This window comes from Dipodomys merriami, unplaced genomic scaffold, assembly GCF_024711535.1.
Source record: "Dipodomys merriami isolate MVZ:Mamm:240054 unplaced genomic scaffold, mDipMer1.0.p SCAF_31, whole genome shotgun sequence".
Taxonomy (NCBI): domain Eukaryota; kingdom Metazoa; phylum Chordata; class Mammalia; order Rodentia; family Heteromyidae; genus Dipodomys; species Dipodomys merriami.
In genome coordinates this window covers 11207027-11226928 of record NW_027204604.1, presented here as the reverse complement: position 1 = coordinate 11226928, position 19902 = coordinate 11207027, and the positions used below count along the sequence as shown (strand labels likewise).

The 19902-nt window shown below is 52.0% G+C and overlaps 1 protein-coding gene across 1 annotated transcript in view; it reads right to left on the bottom strand.

Moving 5' to 3' along the window:
- Positions 1–19646, bottom strand: part of Lrrn2 (leucine rich repeat neuronal 2) — a 56167-nt gene extending 36521 nt beyond the window's left edge. The window contains 1 exon segment of the mRNA XM_070041721.1: positions 19422–19646. The gene's annotated coding sequence lies outside the window, so the exon portion shown is untranslated.
- Positions 19647–19902: the final 256 nt, after the last annotated feature.

The window sequence follows — 19902 nt, the reverse complement described above, 5'->3', positions numbered from 1 at the left end:
TGGATTATTCACTTCCCTCTTTTTAGCCCATCCTGGTTCCTCCTGGCAGACCACTTCATGCTGGGAAATGCTCCCCTCCCCCATCCTCTAAGACAGACCTAATTAGAGGAGCTATCAGGGGCTCTCATCATCGCAGCACACTCGAGCACAAGTGGAAATGCTGTTTGGATGATCCTGGGAGCTGCTTGTTGTGTCTGTTTGTGTTTCCTCGGATTATCCATTCTGTGCGCCCTGCCTTCCATCACCTCCCTAATGGAGAGGCAGGACACAGCCCCCGTGGGCCAGCATTCATCTTCCCAGCCTTACCCTCTCCGAGGTTATTAAGCTGCTCCTGCCAGATCTAGGAGAGGAGAAAAAATGAAAACAGCACACGGGCAGCAGTGGAGGGCAAACGGACTCTTAGAACTGGATTCATTGATAAGTCAGGCCAAGGAGAAGTGCTGCTTGGCTTCCAAGGTAGAGAACTCCCTCAGACAGCAAGACCAGAGGAAAGGGTTTCTGACCTGAGCTGTTCACTGGAAGAGGTCGGGCTGGATGGGTCTGAGTTGAAGTCACCAATGCCTGTGACTCAACTAAAACAGAGAATATTCCCTTCTGAAGCTCTGCCGAAAGAAAACGTGGAAGCTGGCAGCCCAGCTCTGTTCCAGATTCATGATTACCGGCCTCATCCGATGATCTCTGCTATAATCCTTTTCTTCCTCTCTGGCTGCCACCCCAGCACTCTGCAAGGCCCTTTTTGAGATCTGTTCCTTGCTGTGTTGCCATCTGCACCATCCTCCCAGCAGTGCATTACCTTGCTTGACCTCATGACCAAGGAGGTGGGCAGATGTGACCTTCACCCCCTCGCTCTGTCTCACACACCTCTGCCAGGGCCTGCCAGTTCTGCCTGCCTTCCCTCTGGCTCCCAGAGCGATTTCCTCTTCTTAAAAACCAATCTCATCCTTTCCCTCCTGCCTCAGGATACTCTGTCTATTGCTTGCTTATCTGCTCACCACCTTTAAGAAAAATAAATGCCCCCTCCCCTGCTCTGTTACTGCTCCTATGCACAAACTCCTCCTGCTCAGCTCATAGCTCTTCTCAATCCAAGCCCATTTATTTCCCCGTTTAAGCCCTTGGGAGCTCCAGAGAGGATCATCCAGCCTGGCTGACAACCCCTCCTTGGCACTCTTGTTCACGACCTCGTACGGTCTCGCATTCTGTTAGCGTCAATCCATAGCCCATCTCCCACTCCGATCCTTTCTTCCCCATCAGTTCTCCCAAGTATCAAACTTCCACTTGAGTCCTTAGAACATAGATCCTAATGCAGACATATCACTCCCTCTACCCCAATAACCACCCTGCTCCTAACAGTCCATTGTATCTCCCCAAATACCATTCCATTTGCGAGTCATCCTTCCACTACTATAACAGAAAACCTAGGCTCATCAACGTAAAAGATTTATAAGGAAGGACTCTATAGTTTTGGAGGCTTCAGCCCATGACTGATTGGCCCTGGCTTTGGGCCTGTGGGGAGCATGTGATGTACAAGACTGTTCACCTCATGGTCCTACAATCCCCTTGGAGGGCACGCCAAATGACCTAAAACCTCCCACTAGGCGCCTCCTCGTAAAGGCTCCACACCTCCCAATTTGGGGACTAAACCTCCAACACACAGGCCTTTGAGAGACACTATCCAGACCACAGCACCATCTCTCTGGGATGCTGAGTCTCCAGCACTCTCTTTGTAGTTCCCCAATGGCAGAGGGCTCAGGCATCCCCAGGGTTCTGGGAACAGTCTCAAACGGCTGCCAAAAGACCAAAATTCCTCTGAAGTCTCACTTAAAACTGTTAGCGAATGTCATATTAAACATACACTTGTTTTCCTGTAACATTTCCTCCCTGACTTGCAGAGAATGTGTTCCTGGGCCTAGGTTTTCCAAACTCCGTGTGGGTCCCCCTCCCGCAGGGCGTGTGCTCCAGAGTTCAGGTTAACATGTTCTCTGACGACTAGTGCTGGGGCGTGTGTGGTAAGGCTGGTGTGTAATTATTCTGGATAGCTTTGAGGGTGACTCATATCCAGTGGCAGTTCCTTGAGGGAGGGCCTGGTGGCCCTTGATCTGCTCAAACCACAGGTTCTTTTCAAGGGCACAGACACATTGCCAAACACCCTCTAAGCAAGTCCTACTTTGGGGACCCCTCTCACCCCTAGGGTGTCCCTGGAGGCAGGGGTTGAGTCTCTCGTCACTTCAGCTCTCCAAAGAGGGGTGACAGGAGGTGCTCAGCAAACCCATCTCCCGGGCACCATGCCCAGGGCCAGACAAGTCCAACTTGTGGTTCTTTCCAGTCACTTAATCGCATTTGGCTCTCCACACCTGAGGTTGAAGACTTCCAGCAGCTCCACAAATCCTCCTTAATTAAACCTCCTGAGGCCCCTGCTGAGTGGCAATAACTTGTCACCTCTTCTACAAGCAAAACTCCCCTGCAGTCCTTTCAGCTGGGGGGGGGATGCTTTCAGGTTCCAAACAATTGTTTCTGCAGACAGCTTCAGGCCAGCCTGACCTGGGACCCACCGGGAGGGTAGTTAGTGGTGGCAGGAAGCAGGCTGGAAAGGTGGTTCTTCCATTTGATAAAATGAGCAATCTTCAAATTAGGTCCAAAATACCATGCAAATATGGCATGCATTAATTTGGAACCAATAGCTTTGAGCATTTTCTGCAATACAATGCCAGGCCTGTAGGCGATCATATTTACTGCTCCAATTTTCCTTTCCTGGTGTTCCGAGAGGAACTAGGAGTGTGGTTATCCCAGAAGACAACTGCAAGGGACACATTATTCTCTTACCTATGTCTAGGTGCAGGGAAAGTTAGACTAGAGTCTGCTGTATCCACACCCTCACTGGCAAGTATTTTTGGAGTGCCTACTATGTGTAAAACACCAGGCTATGTTCTAAGAACAGAAAAGGCTCTGGTACAGTTGAGCTAAGTCTGATCAACGTTTCTTAGGCACCTATTGCTGCCCATTTATTAAATGGTACTTGAAGCCATGGGACCGGGGTAGTTTTCTCTTTTGTAACACTGGGTTAAGCATGGGTGGATACTTAGACAGACTGAGGCACATCCCTAGCTCAGACTACTACTCAGTGACAATGAGGAACAAACTAGTCATACTGAGGACACCCTGGATGAACCTAAAAGAAATTATGACCAGTGCAAAAAAGCCAATGGCAAATGCTTCCTTCAACAGCTAGAAATAGTATCATTATGGAAATGGAGGACAGAGCAACTTTTGATTTTGCAGTGAGCATAGATTCACTCTGAGGATTCAATGAGTTAATATAAGGCACTTAAATAGCAACTAGCACATAGTGAGCTTTCAATATGAACTATTTTATTACTGAGGGAGGGCAGAGAAGAGGGAGGGAACAGTACAATCAACTTCCTTACATGACCACTGTCAAGTCACGGTCATCTGGTCGACCCACACCACATTCAGAGAGGGTTTGTACCTCGTTTTTTTCCAAGAAATCATTTTTCTGTTTAAAGACCTTTCATTGGAAGGAAGGAGGTTGAGAGAAAAGAAGTCTTTCATTAATGAATTCATTGCTGAATTTGTTTTTGAGTCTAGGTCTTGCTATGTAGCCTAATCTGGTCTTGAGCTCACAATTCTTACCATACCTGGATTCCTGGAAAAAATCTATTTCTGTATTGGCAGTACTAGTTTGAACTTGGGGTTTTGCATTTGCTGGCAGGTGCTCTACCACTTGAGGCACACCCCCCTTTTTTGCTTTAGTTATCTTTCAGATATATATATATTTTTTGGCCAGTCGTGGACCTGAACTCTGGGCCTAGGCGCTGTCTCTCAGCTCTTCAGCTCAAGGCAAGCACTCTACCGCTTGAGTCACAGTGCCACTTCTGGCTTTTTCTGTTTATGTGGTGCTGAGGAATCAAACCCAGGGCCTCATGCATGCAAGGCAAGCACTCTACCACTGAGCCACCTTCCCAGCCCTCAGATATTTTTATCCAGGGCTGGCCTTGGACTGCAATCCCATATCTGTGTCTCCCACATTGCTGCTATTACAGACATGCACCATGATGTCCAGCCTGTTTAGATGGGGGTCTTAATAATGTTTTTTTCATGGGCTGGTCTCAAACTGCAACCTTCGCCACATCCACACTCCCAAGTAGCTAGCATTACAAGTGTGAATTGCAATACTTGTTCCTCTGAGTATTCTTTTTTTGGGTCCGGTCGTGGGGCCTGAATTCTGGGCCTGGGCGCTGTCCCTTAGCTCTTCAGCTCAAGGCTAGCGCTCTACCACTTGAGCCACAGCGTCACTTCCGGCTTTTTTCTTTTTGTTTATGTGGTGCTGAGGAATCGAACCCAGGGCCTTAGGCATGCAAGGCAAGCACTCTACCACTGAGCCACCTTCCCAGCCCCCCTCTGAGTATTCTTGCATGCTCAATCTATGCCAGATGATACATCAGGTAGGGTGTCTATCTGCATGGGGGAGAAGGTGTCATGGCTAGTGAAGACAATTTAGCTAGTTAGCACATGGTGATATAAATGGGTATATGATGTATGATCCCAAAGAAGCACACAGGACATTGTGAGTGGGTTTAACAGGAGTCTAGTAAAATTCTGGAGGTTTCGAGGCTTTTATAAGGAAAGGGTATTTAAGCTTTGGCTGGAATTTTGGAGGAGGATGGGATGGGAAGAATGAGGAAGGGTCAGAGACCAGCAAAGGTCAGAAAGACAAAACAATTGAGATCCAGGCACTAGTGGCTCATGCCTATAATCCTAGCTACTCAGGAGGTTGAGATGTGAGGATTGCAGTTTAAAGCCAGCCTAGGCAGGAAAAGCTGTGAGACTCTTTGAGTCATTTCAGTTTTTTAAGTGGTTAACTGGAGATAAAGTGGTAAGGCACTAGCCTTGAACACAAAAGAGGCTCAGGGACAGCATGCAGGCCCTGAGTTCAAGCCCCAAGATTGGCAAAATAAGTAAATAAGTAAATAAATAAGTGAATGAATGAATAAATAAAATTAAAAAGGAACTGGGAGAAGCCCATGTGTAGGGTGTGGAACATGAAGGAAGCATGGGGTGCTTGCTATATGGCAGGCCTGGACCAGTTTTCCAGGGTCACTCTAAAGAGCGCTGGGAGAAGGGAGGGGGTTTGAGCTTGTGGAAAAATGTGACTGGGCCAGATCTGTGTCTTAACAGGTGATTTTAGGTGTGGTGCAGAGTCCAGACTATAGGGGGACAGGAGTGGATACAGCCAATGAGAGGGCAATCCCAGAGGTCAGGCAAGAAGTGAGGGCAGCTTGAACCCAGGTGAAGCCGTGGCAGTGGGCAGGGGGCTGTGGGAGGATCTAGATGCTGTTTTAGAGACAGATGGACCCTGGTGACAGATCAGATGTGGGGAGTAAAGGAAGCGTGGACAATGACTCCAGTCTGTGAACCTGTGCATATCCAGGTTATGCACCTGCGCAGAGGCAGCACTGCAGGAGGATGAGGCCGCTGTGAGAAGGCAGCAGGGATTTAGGCGGAGAATCATGACTCTGGCTCCAGACAGGCCTGACCCTGAAGCTCGTGGAGACATCCAAGTTAGTCACCTAGGCAGGTGGATATGAGCATGCCAAGCTGAGGTGAAAAGACACAGACTGGGGATTGGAGGGTCATCTGCATGTGGGTGATGACAGAAGCCGCTCATGTGGCTTGAGATGGCCTCCAGACAGAGTCCCCAGTTGAAATGGGGGGGTGCTGAGTCAGCAAGGTGGTATCAGAGTGGTCAGGGAAGACAGAAAATGGGGTCAGAGAACCCTGGGAAAGGCAGGGGTCACAAAGGAGTGGAAGGCTCGTGACATCTGAAACCTGTCCCCCGGCTTGAACAGGGAGGGGAGCGGCTTCAGCAGGGCTGGGGAGGAAGCCAGACGGGAGTGGGGCTAAGGAAGGTGTGGGCGGTGCCCAAATGGAGGCTCTGGTTGAGCCAAGTCTCTCAAGACTCTTGGCTGGAAAGGAAGATGGAGTTGGGGTGCAGGGTGTGGGCAGCCATCAGGCTCTGGGAGGAGTTTTGCTGCTGTTTCTTTTTTTTTTTTCCTGGAACCAGGAGAAACTTGAGCATGACATGAGGGCTTGAGCTTTCATGAAGGCTCAGGGAAGGCTCTAGAACCAAGGTGGGGGAGCATTGACCTGTGGGGACCTGGCTTCCAGGGTTGGGGCCAGGAGGAAGAGAGGGTGTCAGCAGAGGCAGGTGCGCTTGAGGGTTTGGGGGGATGTGGTGGGGATGTGTGCCGAGGACTGCTATGTCTCTGTGAAGTGGGAGGTGAGGGCCTCAGCGAGCAAGTGTGGAGGCGGAGGTTTGGGGAGGAAGGTGTGAAGTAGTCATGAGAGAACCAGTGGATTGGTAGGAATGCCAGGCATTTTTCAAGAACAAGCTGGGTTATTGGTGACTTTGGACAAGCACCCATCTGCCTCACTGTGTGCTATTGATGCACGCATACGTGCATGATCAGCTCTCTGTAGGCAAAAGAAGAAGCTAGTACAATTAATCCAGCACTAGGTCTGCTGGGAGCCAGGGGCTCATGCCTAGAATCCTAGCTAGTCAGGAGGCTGAAATGGAAAGGGTCACAATTTGAGGCTAGCCTGGGCAGAAATGCTCATGAGAACCGCCCTCCACCCCCCTCCCAGCCTCCTTTTCTGCTGACACATACCTGATAGCTATGTTGGGAAATCTAACATAGGCAAATTGTGCACAGGCATGTGCCCAACCAGGAGGTAAGACCCTATTTCAAAAATAATCAGCAAAAACCCCCCAAGGCTGACAGTATGGCTCGACAATGAACACTAGCCTAGCAATCACAAGGGCCCTGAGTTCAAACCCAAAAGAGGAAAGGGGGTGGGGGAAGAAACTTAAGAGTTTAGGATACTGGTAGGAGGATATTGAAAATGACAACATGGAATTTATCTGGATTCAAAGTAATGGCCCTAAGGTTGCAAAAAAGTCCAAGAATGGTGATACAGAGGCTCCGGTGTTGCTCAGCAGTGCACTACTTAGCATGTAGGAGGCCCTAGGTTCAATCTCCAGCAACATAAAATTTTAAAAAAAGACCAAGACTGGTGGAATGGGAGTCCTTGGCCAAGCAGACTAGGAGACCTGGAGGTAGAGGCCAGAAGGTGGGCCACTCCTCTAGGTGACAGCCATGTGGTTGTGGCCGTGGGAGTGGGCAATGATGGGTCTCGCACCTCAAGTAGGCCCTCCAGGGTGAGAGATTAGGGAAGATGGGAGAGAAGTAACAGCTCTGGCCCAGGCCAGAAGTTAGGAGCTTTAGTCCCAGGGCATCAACATGCTGTGTGACCTCAGGCAAATCCTTTCCTTGGAAAATGGGCGGTGGTGGTGGTGGGAAGTGAGTAGAACATTCAGCCTGTGTTAGACAGCTACAAATGCACTGAGGTGTGCTGAGGTGCACACCCCTCCCTCAGCTCTTGGGTTGGCAGGAAGCTCTGAGTCCTTATGGCTGTGGACATGGACTATGCATGGTGTGAATGAGGGCAGTGGGACCGCAAAGGGCCTCAGATACCAGGCATCCTGTTGACATGTCTCTTGGAGGAAGCTCACAGAACAGACACCGTGCTGCAGTGGAGAAGGGAGCCAAGTATCCGAGCTCCCAGGCTCTCCTCCTCTCCCTCCCAGCCCCAGCTTGAGGGAACTGTGATGAGCTCAGGTGTATCTTTGTACCAGCTCCCATAAGCTTCAACCTCAGCTTATAAAGGTGGAGTAGGCAGGTGCTGGTGGCTCACACCTGTAATCCTAGCTACTCAGGAGGCTGAGACCTGAGGATCATGGTTCAAAGCCAGCTCAGGCAGGAAAGTCTGTGAGACTCTAACTACATCAAACTACCAAAAAGCAATAAACAAAGACCCAGAAATGGGGAGTGGCTCAAGTGGTAGAGCGCTAACCTTGAACAAAAGAAGCTCAGGGGCAGAGCCTAGGCCCTGAGTTCAAGCCCCAGGACTGGCACCAAAAAAAAAAAATGGTAGAGCAGTGACTGGTTCTCTCCAATACTTACCCAGCTCTGCAGACACTTGCTCTTTCTGGGAACTTAGGTGATTTATCTCCCTGCACACAACCAATACAGAGCCTTCCTAAAGCAGGACTTTCTGGGGGTCTGCCACTTCTCAGGAGGCTACAGAAGACACAGTTACATGCATGTAGCCCCTTGCTCTATACTCAAAGAACATACCAAAACAACCTAAAAAAGAAAAAGGAAAGACCTAGCACATGGCCCAGTACTTGGTACCCAGTAAGTGTTCAATAAACATTTACTGAATAAACAGACATTTTGCAAATATTTTAAAAAGGAAACTTCATCAAGTCCACCAGAATTCTTTAAATTATTGGCCACTTTGCTCTTGTTTATTTGGGTAGACAATGAAAAGACTTTTTTGTGTGTGACCTGGTACTATGGCTTGAACTCAGGGCCTGGGCACTCTTCCTGAGTTTTTATGCTCAAGGCTAACACTCTGCTATGTGAGCTATAGCTTCACTTCTGGCTTTTTTTCGTGGCTAATTGGAGAAAAGAGTCTCATGGACTTTTCTGCCCAGGTTGGCTTCAAACCACAATCCTCAGAGCTCAGCCTCCTGAGTAGATAGAGTTACAGGCGTGAGCCACCAGCTCCTGGCAAAGACTATGTTTCAAATTCTCTTTGATTAGATCCTGCTATGTGCTAAGCATTCTACAGGGTTCAGTGGGTTTCATTTTCACAGCCCTGAGAACTGGCTCTGTGAATCCCATTTTAGAGATTGGCAAACTGAGGCCCAAAGAGAGGTAAAAGACATGCCTCAGGTGGGAGGGGTGGTAAGCAACGGCCCCTGGGATTCTAATCCTGATGGATCCAACTTGAAAGACAATGCGGTTTTCAGCCCACAGGGCTGCCTCCCACAACAGCACAACACAGAGTAACAGGAGAAGTGACAGAAGCGAAGAGGGAGGCAGAGAAGTTGTGTGCAGAAGACTGTAACCGTAGACAGTCGGAGGCTCCCCACTGCCTGCTCTGGGAAGCAGTATTGAGGTTGGGTAAGCTTTGCCAGAGACAAGTGGAGAAGGGTCAGACCCCCTGCCCCGCTCCTCCTCTTTGATGCCTCGGCTGTTTCTCCCCCTCTCCTCCCTGCACCTACATAACCTGTCATCTCCCTCAGTGCTGCTTAGTGCCAAGTGTTTGAGAGGCCTAGAAACTGCAAAGACCTGTCCTGAGGACACGCTGTCTTCACCCCTCTCCCCAGGAGGCGGAGCAGCAGGATCCGGGGCCTAGCATGGCCTCCTTGTTCTCGGAGCCCAGGGAGCAGGCAGGAGAGTGACGGAAGACATGAGTGTCTGACCTGCCACAGATGAACACGGCTGCCAGCTCTGCCCCAGTCTGCCTGACAGGTGAACAGCTGTGCGCTACATCTGTCTGTTCATCTGTCTCCTGTGCAGGGGCCTGCAGAAAGCTGATGCTCTTTAGAGGGGAGGCCCCGGACCCGAGGCAGATCTCTCGCTCGGGATGTTAATCAGTCAGGATGAGGAAGGGTGGAACAGGAAGAAGTAAATGTGTCTCCATCCAGTGCCACAGCCCTTCCCCCGATGTCCAGTCCCCTTCACTGCCTCCTGCCCCTCCTCCCAGCTCCCTGGGCTCTGCCCAAGTTCTGCAAATTACCACACATGCCAATAAGTCATTAGAAACCAGAAGGGCAAATGTGGGGTTGCCATGGAGACCGACACCAGGCGCTGGCAGCCCTGGGGGGTGGCCGGAGGCTCAGGTGTGCTGTGGGGACTGCTGGGAAGGCCAAAATGCCTGGTAGAGGGGAGATAACAGGCTATTGGGGTGCCGATTCCATGCAGGGTGTGGGCTCTGCTACCTCCTCTCCTTCCCCTCCACATCCCAAAGCCCCAGGTCCTGCCCACCTGCAACTTACAGGGTGATGGAAGCCAGGCAGGCTGCAGGAAGGCAGGTGTGGCCAGGTCTCTGCCCAGGAAAGGTGTTTGGATTGAGGGGCAGCAGAGTACCAGCCCAGGGCAAGGAATTCTGCAAACCTAATCAGCCTGGCTGATTGCCAGGAAACTGAGTACCAGTAAGGGGCTAAGGGGCTAAGGGCAGAGTAGAACACGAGCAATACTGTCCCTCCTCCTGAACTGGAATTCACTCATTTCAGACATTTCACACTGGGTTCCTCAGCGTCACTGTGTTATGACGCCATTCCTCCAGAGTCAATGGTAGGTCAGGTGGAGGCCAAGTGTGGTTTTAGTCTACCTGCTCTGCTTTTGCTTCTTATTTAATTACCTGTGGCTGCTGTGACAAGTCGCCACAAATTTAGTGGCTTAAAAACAACACACATTTATTAGAGGTCTGAGGGTCAGAAGACTGAAAGGGGTCTTGCCGACGTTAAAGTCGAGGAGTCAGCAGGCTGCATTTCTTTATGGAGGCTGTAGAGGACAATTCCGGAGGCTGCCTGCATCCTGCGGCTTGTGGCACCATCCTTCTTCAAAGCTAGCAATGATTGGTCAAGTCTTTCTCACATGGCATTACTCTATACTAGTACCACCTCTCACAAGGACCCTGGTGCTTACATTAGTTCCACCAAGATAATCTCTTCATTTGAAGTGGATCAGCTATCATCATTCCATCTATAACCTTAACTTCCTCATAGGTTCCAAGGTTATAAGAGGGTCATTATGCTGCCTATGACATACATACAATTTTGCTTTGAAGGGAAAAAGTGTCGATTTCTGTATGCATTTGAGAGCGAGACTAGCGGACTTTCTGTCGTGACCTGGCATGACCCAGGCTGCTCCTGCATTTGTCCCGGAGGATCCTTTCAAGGAAACACAGAGGGACTTCAGATCTGTGCATCCACTTTAAGTGTGGGCAGGCTGAGGCTGGAGATGGTCTACCTATCTGCCAGAAAAGGGGTCTCCGGGGAGAAATCAATGAAGGCTGTTTTGGGGAAACCTGTCTTAGTTCCTTTTCCTTCCAAATGTTCACATTACTGACAATCACCTGTTCTTGTTTCTACTTCCAGGTAAGGTCAGATAGAGCATTGTGTGTGTGTGTGTGTGTGTGTGTGTGTGTGTGTGTGTGTGTGTGTGTGTGTGTGTGTGTGTGTGTGTGTGTGTGTGTTCTTACACACTTTACAGAAGCATACCTCTTTAACAGTCATGAAGTTGAGATACCATCCTTTCTACCTTGGAGGAGTTTCCAGTTGTTTCTAACAAAGTCCAGAGATAGCACCCAGGTTCAGAAAGCAATCTTTTTTTTTTTTTGTCTTGAGGCTTGAATCTGGGTCTGGGCGCTTTTCCTCAGCTCTTCACCTCAAGGCAAGTGCTCTACCACTTGAGCCACAGCGCCACTTCTGGTTTTCTGAGTGGTTTATTGGAGATAAGAGTCTCACAGACTTTCCTGCCCAGGCTGGCTTTGAGCTGTGTTCCTCAGATCTCAACTTCCTGAGTAGCTAGGATTACAGGCATGAGCCACTGGCACCGGCTAGAAAGCACAGTCGTTTAGAACCTTCCTCCTCTAGCCCTAGTGGGAGTAAAAGGATGATGTGCAGGAGACACCACCTCATTCTGGCTCCTAGGGGAGATGGTGGCCTTATTCTCCTTCCATCCAGCCTGACCTCTGTCCTCACCTTGGCAAATACCCTCTGCCAAGGGTCTGGAACCCAATGGGGCTGAATAACCATACCCTTCTGAGCAAGGTGCCCTGGGAATTCATCAGAGCCAGGGTGGCTTATGATTTTATGCAAATCACTTGCCCTCTCAGCCCTATTTTTTCCCCTTGGTGTAAACCAGCAACTCATTGCCATTCCTACTTCTGGCATATGTCCCAGAGGATCCTGGGAAAGAAGTAGCAGTAGGGGAGAGCTTTTCTCTGGAGAAATTGGAGAGAAGAGGGACTAACATTTACTGAGCTTCTACTTTATAGCAGGTGCCTGACACAGATTAGTTAGTTTCATGTGGTGGATGAGAACCAGAGATCTGGAGTCGGAAGGATTTAGGGCTGAATTCCTGCTCTGCCACCTGCTGCCTGTGTGTGTCCCCTAGCAAGTTACTTAATGCGAGTGGGGTGGGGGGGAAGGGGGAGAGGACATACTTCACAGACTGTGAGGATTAAATGAGATACAGTAAAGCCTTTGGGCAGCTCATAAGTACTCACAAATGTTAGCTGTTGTTCTGGACAAGCCTACGAAGTGGGTGTTATTAACCCAGCTTTAGACATGAGCAAACTGAGAATCAGAGAGGTTAAAATGTCTACAGACAAGTAGTCATGACTTCCACCCAGCTCCAGCCAACTCCAGTTGCTCTTGGCATGTAAGCCCCAAGGTCAACAGCCACAGCCACAGCCCTGTGGCTTAGAGGCGCAGGGCTTTGGGTAGAGTGAACTTAGCTGCAGGGCAGAGGGCTGTTGAATGAGTTGTGACAACTTTGCCCGTACAACTCTTGGCCCAGGGCATGTGTATATGTTTGCTGGGGGGAGAGGGGGAGGATCTTCACCCTGGGTAGGTAAGGGCACCTTGGTAGACTGTATTTCTCCACGTGGGCAATCTTTCCCCTAGGGCAGATATGAGCTCAGCCCCTGTTCCCTCAGCCCTCATGAGGGTGCTGGCTCCCTTTTGGAGGGATTTTTACGCCTAGTTCACTACATATGAAACTTAACAGGGGCACCATAGGTGGATCTTACCAGACAGGAGCCTTGCAGTGAGAGGAAGCAAGGACAGAAGGGGGCTCCCAGCTGGGTAGAAAAAATGGAGCCAGATAGATTCCAGAGAAATAGGCCACGTGGCATCAACAGGCAAGAACACATAGTAAAGGCAGCAGAATCACAAGAATGGGGGGCCATGGAGAGAGTTGGCTCCCAAGCCAAGTAAGGAGGTCCAACAACAGAGGTCTGGCCTGGGATGGGAGAAGGCAACATCATTGGAAGATGGATGTAAAGAGCCATTATTTAGCTGGGTGCCGATGGCTCACGTCTGTAATTCTAGCTACTCAGGAGGCTGAGATCTGAGGATCGTGGTTCAAAGCCAGCCCAGGTAGGAAAGTCTGTGAGACTGTTATCTCCAATAAATTACTCAAAAAAAGCCAGAAATGGTGCTGTGGCTCAGGTAGCAGAGTGCTTGCCTTGAGTGAAGGCAGCTCAGGAACAGCACCCAGGCCCAGAGTTCAAGCCCCGGGACTGGCCAAAAAACAAAAAAAGCCATTATTTTTGCCCCCAGAAAATAGTTAAAGCTCTTTAAAGGTTCCTCAATACCGCGCCCCCCCCCCCCCACTGCAAGGGATTAAAGAGGACGTAAGACCCCACTGGGGAAAGCTGAGTGCTGGCCTACTTCCTCCCAGCCGTGCATCGCTGCCCCCTCCAGCGTGGCCACCTCTCCCCTGCCCACCCCACAAGCCACAGGCTCTCCCTTGCCCAAGTTCTTCCCCTGCAGAGCCCAACTCCTCTAGGTTTGCCAGGCCCAAACCAGCCGTGGCTCCTAAGGAAGCGTTCCCTATATACTCCCACACAAAGCTCACAGCTCTGATAACATTTATAGTCTAAATCACACAGTTTAGCACTCAGCTTTAAATACTGTCTGGTATTATTCCCTCATTATTTCTCCTGAGTACGAGTTCTGCCTCCTAACTCATCTGTAGGTTTCCTTACTGACAGAGGCTGGGTCTTTGTGTGTTTCCCCCAAACCTCACACTACATGTCCCACAAACGGGTGGGCACCAAGGGGTTTACTGTGGCCTCTGACCAGCATCTAGTCAGGACTTCCCAACCAGCTTCTCAGTGCTGTGCTGGAATGCGCGGCTCAAACCTCAGGGTTATAAAAATCCAACTCCTCTGTAACTTCTCTCCATCTCACTCAAGAGGAAGCCAAACTCCTCACTCGGCTCTGGAGCCCTGCAGTGTGGCCTACATCCCTGACCTCATCCCAGACTCTCTTCTAGTTCCTGAAAGTCTAGCATCTTTCATGCTTCTCAGGCCCCAGGCCCCATGTTTGCACCTACCTGCTTTCCTTCCTCTCAGCTGCCCATCCCCCTCCAAACTCATAGCAAGTCTCTGAAGCCACGGTTACAAAACCTATAGCCTCCTGTCCTGGCTGTATTTTTTCCTGGAATATTTACAATTCTCCAATATGCCATTTGCTTTATATATGTATTTTGCTATAGCTTCTATTAAATAAATAAACACAAAAGCAAAAGACCTCCTTATGGCTGTGTCCTGCTGTCTGCACCCCAGGCACGGAAGCTTAACGAATAGTCGCTAATGAAGAGACTCCCATCCCACCCACCAGGGCTACGTGCGGAGATGGGCAGTGGGCAGGACGATGCTGCAGGTCCCCTCAGACTGGGTGTTCACCCTACCACCCCAAACTTCTCTGTGGGAGCACTTCAAATATGAAGGGACTTCCACTGGGACCCCAGTTCAGAAATAGAAGCCAGGTAGGGGTCAGTGTCTCTTGCACTGGCAGTGAGGACCCCAGCCGGGACTGACTCCTGCTACTTTTATCTGGGGGTCTGTGCTCCCCAGTCTCTCAGTCTCATGACGAATCACCCTTGCATTAGAAGCCATCATGTGTCCAAGGACGTTAACTCTTAGGGTCCAGCTTTTCAGAGGTACTGCAGGCACTGAGCGGAGACAGAAGGAAACGATACTGGATTTTAAACACCCAGACCTGCAGGGAGGAAGAGACAGCGACCCCATTGTCTATGGCAGGGCTAAGGTGGAGAAGTTCTTGTAGGAGGTAGAACTATGGGTAAGTTGACCCCAAAGTACCAAAGATCCCACAGAGCACAAGGTTCTGGGGTATAAAGAGGCAACACCCTGGTAGTCAGCAAGAAGGCTAACTCTTGGCCAGGCAATTTTCAGGCATGGCTATTTGGGAGGTTAAATCAAGAAGCTAATCCTGGGCAAAGTTAGCAAGGTCCTATCTCAAAAACAATCAAGGGATGGTCCTATGGGCCTGCGGTCCTAGCCGCAGGAAGGAAGGCTGAGGTTACAGGCCCACCCTAGGCAGAACCATGAGAGAAGAAAAGAAAACTCACTCTCAGTTCCTCAGTTTCTTTTCCATGTGTCAGCCTGAGTTCCAGGTTCTTTGCGTTAGGGATGATGAGGGCCTAGGAGGATAAACCCTGTAAAGCATCGGCCCTGGTGCTTGGCGCATATTATGGGTTCAGTAAATGCTGGACTCATCATTTGTGTCATTACAAGTTGAGAGGTGAAAGCTGAGAAACTGCTTTTGCCCTAGGAATGCTCTACCTGCTCTCTACATTGGAACTTAATTCAAGCCCATCAAATGCTGAGCAGCAGGGAAGAAACACACAAACTGAATTCCAACACAAACCCGGGTACACCTTCCTAAAAGGTGTCCCTTAGGACAAACCATCTCCCAGGTCCCCAAGAAGTACCAGAAGCCACAGGATGAGGCCATCATCCCAGGCTCTGGGTTTTGAGCAGAGGCTGGGCGGGGATGACTTAGAATGAGCAGGAGGCCCAAGGTCATGCAATCTAGCTCAAATGGGGCTGCACGGGGGGGGGGGGGGCATGGTTCCCAGAGCCAGAGATTTAGAACAAAGGATATGGGGCTGGCCAGCCTGTTCCCACTGGGAGCCCAGCATCCAAAACTGGGGACAAAGAAGTTGAGGGGACCAGTCTCAGAAGTGCTGGTGATGCTCATAAAGGTCAGCACATACATGCCAGGATTTCCTTTTCTGCATGATTTCTGGGCTCCAAATACCCTCAGCACCCATGTCCCCAGACCCACCACCTCTGCCTGACTCTTCTTTTCAAGCCCTGGCCCAAATGCCCCATTTCCTAGTCTTCAGACAGGCAGTCACCTCTGCTCAGCCCTGAGTTACAGCCCTCACTTCACTTCTGTCTCTAGGCCTGGCTCCCTGACTAATAAAAAGCACAGCAGTAATACTACTTGCATAGCACTTGTTCTATGCCTTATTTCATGAAATACCTTCTTGAATTCTATTAACTATAAAGTATTATAGTATCCCATTACTGAAGGGGAAATTGAGGCCCACTGTCTCCCAGCTACAAGTGGAAGAGCCTTGCTTGAACCCCAGCTGCAATATTCTAGCATTTATACCCTAATGTGAACATCTGATTGTCTTAGCACCCAGCATCAAGGCCTAGCACAGAGTAGGTGCTTGGGAAGGACGGGCTGATTGAAGCAGCAAAGGCCTGAGTGGGTTAACTTGGTCATTTCAACCTCTGTGATGCAGGCTGCAGTCGCCAGACTGCCGAGGAAGTACAAGGTCAGGGCACCTTTCTGATGAAGTCTCTCTTAGCAGCCCTACCACACCATGCTGCAGTGGGTCCTGTCAGACGCTGATGCTTTTTTTTTTTTTTTTTTTTTACCTCTTGTTTATCAGTTATCTTCTGCTTTTGTCTTCCTCTCTCCTGAGCCTTGGTCACTCTGCCCATTTCCTGCCCCATCCTAGCCTCCGATCATTGACCTTGTCCTTTCTTGCAGGCTCAAAAGCTTCTCATTTCTGTCCTCTGCCTTGCAGTCCTTGCTTGCTCCTGGAGATCAGGAAGCACACCAACTTGTGGCCACACACCAACCACACTGCCACTCTGAATGAGGACAGCCATTTCCCACTATTCTACCTGGGGGGTGGTGGTTGCAGGCTTCAGCTTGTCACATATCTCTAGATCAGAAAGACTGCCTGCCATTCTGGCCACTCTCCCCTGTCCAGCTCCTCCAGGAAGCCTTCCCTGATGACTGGAGAAGGCTCATCCATGCAACCCTTCAGCAAAGGCTCACAGAATCAGGATTCTAAATAAGGGGGGAAAGCATGTAAGCTTCAGCAGAACTGTGGAACTTGCCAGATTTCACATACGATACAGTGGCTCAGTGAGCTGCAGACTATCAGGGATTTCAAATGGTCCATCTTTTCTGGGCCTCGATTTCCTCAGCTAGAAAACAGGAGATGATGATGCAGATTTTAAGAGCCAGTCAGGAGGACTACGAAGAATATTTTTCTGTAAAGCTCCTTACGCAGCCTGGTGCATAGGAGGGGCTCAATAAACAATACAAGTTCAGTTCCACCTGACACATGCATTGTACCCTCCTAAGATAGTATGAGGCACGCAGTAGGTAGTCAATAAACAATTGTTGAATTTTTTTTATGCTGGTACTGGGGCTTGAACTCAGGGCCTGATGTCTCTTCACATTTTTGCTCAAGGCTGGTGATCAGTGCTTGAGTCTCAGCTCTACATCCAGCTTTTTGCTGGTTAATTGGAGATAAGAGTTTCATGGACTTTCCTGCCTGGGATGGCTTTGAACTGCAATCTTCTGCCTTCTAAGTAGCTAGGATTACAGGCGTGAGCCACTGGCACCGGGCAAAATGAGTATTTCTTAAAAAGCAATGGATGTAAATTTTCCCTTCAAATAATAAAAGGGAGGTGGAGAGTAGGAGGGGCAGAGGAGGGAATGGCAGGATGCAGGGGACACACTGAGGCCAGGAAGATGCAGCAGCCAGGCACACACAGGTCTGGGATCCTCTGCAAATCCCATGCAAATGCTCCCACGGTGATCTATATGTATGAGGAGCGGTGTGCACACAGCTTGTGGCTTGTAGGAGAGGGGCAATGGTGGAGGCAGAGATCCAGAAGGAATGGAGGCAGGGCAGCATGAAGGCAGAAGGAGGTGAGCTGCACTTGAGGAGTGAAAGGTGAAGGGGGTAGGGATGGGGTTGGAGAGAGGAAGCCTGCCTACCTTGGCTGGCTGGAATGCATGGGAGACCTCCAAGTGCTCACTCTCTCACAGTTGGCTGTGTCAGAGGAAGGTGTGGATTTAAGGGCACTCCTCCGTCCAGATCCTAGGTAGATCTCCGTCCCTGAGGCATCTATCACCAGGCCTTGAGTTCCATCCTTCCCAAATAACAAGGTCCCTTTCCAGGCCCAGAGAAACCTCAGGCAGGAAGAAGGGGGACTGAGCCTGGGAGAGGCAGACTTGGAGTTCTGCCCCCTTCCTTTCCCTGTAGCAGTACCTGCCCAGGAAAGTGGGTCAAACCACCAAACCACTGACATGTGACTTTTTTATGGTAGCAAGACCACCCCCAAGTGAGGGGACCTGGGTGTCCTGTGTGCAGCCCCGCCTACCCCGCACCCAGTGCTCTTTTGGACGGACTTCTGAGGGCTGGTGGACAATACAGGAAATACCAGCCTTCTCATCCAGAGAGAACCCTGGACCAGAGCCAGTCTGGGGATGGCAGGGCAGAGGGGCATGGAGCCTGCCATTGTCCTGGGTGAATGAAGAGACCTAGATCTTCTCTTTCTCTCTCCCTGGTTCTCTGGAAGATGGTGACCAGGTTGGCAGGGAGCCACCTCTCCTGCCCTGACCTGGGGAAGCCATGCTCTCCACTCTCCCACTTCCTGGGGTCTTCAAGCATAGGGCTTTGCCAGTCCATCTCTAGCAACAGAGCCAGTGCCCAGCCCACCCCCTCCAACCCTGCCAGCCGCCCAATTAGAAGCTGCGTTGGCTTCAACAGATGGGAGCTGCGGCAGCCTGAGAACAGAGCACAAAGCCCAGCTGACATTTTCTTTCCCGTTCGTGGGGGGGGGGGGAGGAAGACCAGGAACACAGGGGAACACAGTAGCACCCCCAGATCCACATCCCCCCCCACACACACAGGGTCCTGCTCTCTCCATCTCTTTAGTGGCTCAGCTTAGCCCCAAACGAAGCTGGGTCCTGCAGCGGGCTGGCTACTCCTGGCTCTTGGCTTGGCTGGGCGGCCCGTGCCTGCACCGCCCTGCCATGCCGGCAGGACAGACGGCCCACCTGTGGCTGGCCAGCCCGTCTTGGCTCCTGGTGGGCTCAGACCTGCCCTTCGGTGTCTACTGCTGCCCATCGCATTGCCCCCCCCCCGCACCCCAAGTCCGGTCCCAGGCTGCGCTCAGACTCCAGTGCACCGGTCTGGAGGGACCCAGGCTGCTGGTGCCTGAGATTCGGGGTAGCCTCAAGGCCACCTTGTCCCTTGGCAAACAGGAAGAAGTCCCTGGGGCCGGGCGCTCCTCCACCCTGGCCCGCCCGCAGGTCAGGTCACGCCCTCCCTGCCCCCCTCGGCCAGCCCTGGGGGGGGGCCCTCTCTCCCCAGCAACAGTTTGGGAGCGGCTTGGGCCTTGATCAAGGGCCAGACCCCTGCCCCCACCCCCGGCCTCTCAGGTCCAGGCGGTGCCCCCCCCACCTCGGTGCATCCTCCAGCTGGCCCTCCCTCTCCCCTGCAGGCATCGCCCCCCCCACGGCCCACCTCTCCACGCAGCCCCCCCCCCCCAACCCGGGTCAGGCCGAGTGGGGGCGGCCGGGGCAGGATGCTGGGCGCCCCAAGGCGCCGGTGCCCCCCTGCGGCCAGGCCAGCGGCCTCGGCGTCTCCCCCAGTGCCCGGCCGCGGCGGCGGGGGCTCCCGCACACTCACCGCGGGGGCGCCGTCCGCCGTCCACGCCGCGTGCAGTAGCGCTCCGCTCTCCTTCCGGCCCGGGGAGGGGCCGGGGCTGCTCCGCGCCGCCGCCCGGGGGGCCGGGGCCGGGCTGGGGGCGCCTTCTCCGACGCGCGCGGACTTTCCCCGGGAGTGGCGTGGCGGCGGGGCCGAGCCGGCTCGGGCGGCGGCGGCGGCGGCGGCGGAGCGCAGCCGTCCCCACCCCCTCCCGCGGCCCGAGGCTGGCGGGCGAGGGCCGGGCGCGCCCGTGCACACCGCGCGTCTGCGAGCGCCCCGCGCCCCCGCGCGCGCCCCGCTCACCCGCTGCCTCGCCGCGCCCCCGGCCTCCCCGGCCTCCCCGGCCTCCCCAGCCTCCCCTGCCCACTCCGGCCGCCGCCACCGCCGCCTCCCAGGCTGCGTGCCGCGCCACCCCCCTCCGGTCCCGCTGCCATTTTAACTCCTGCGTGGCCGGAGCCTCCCC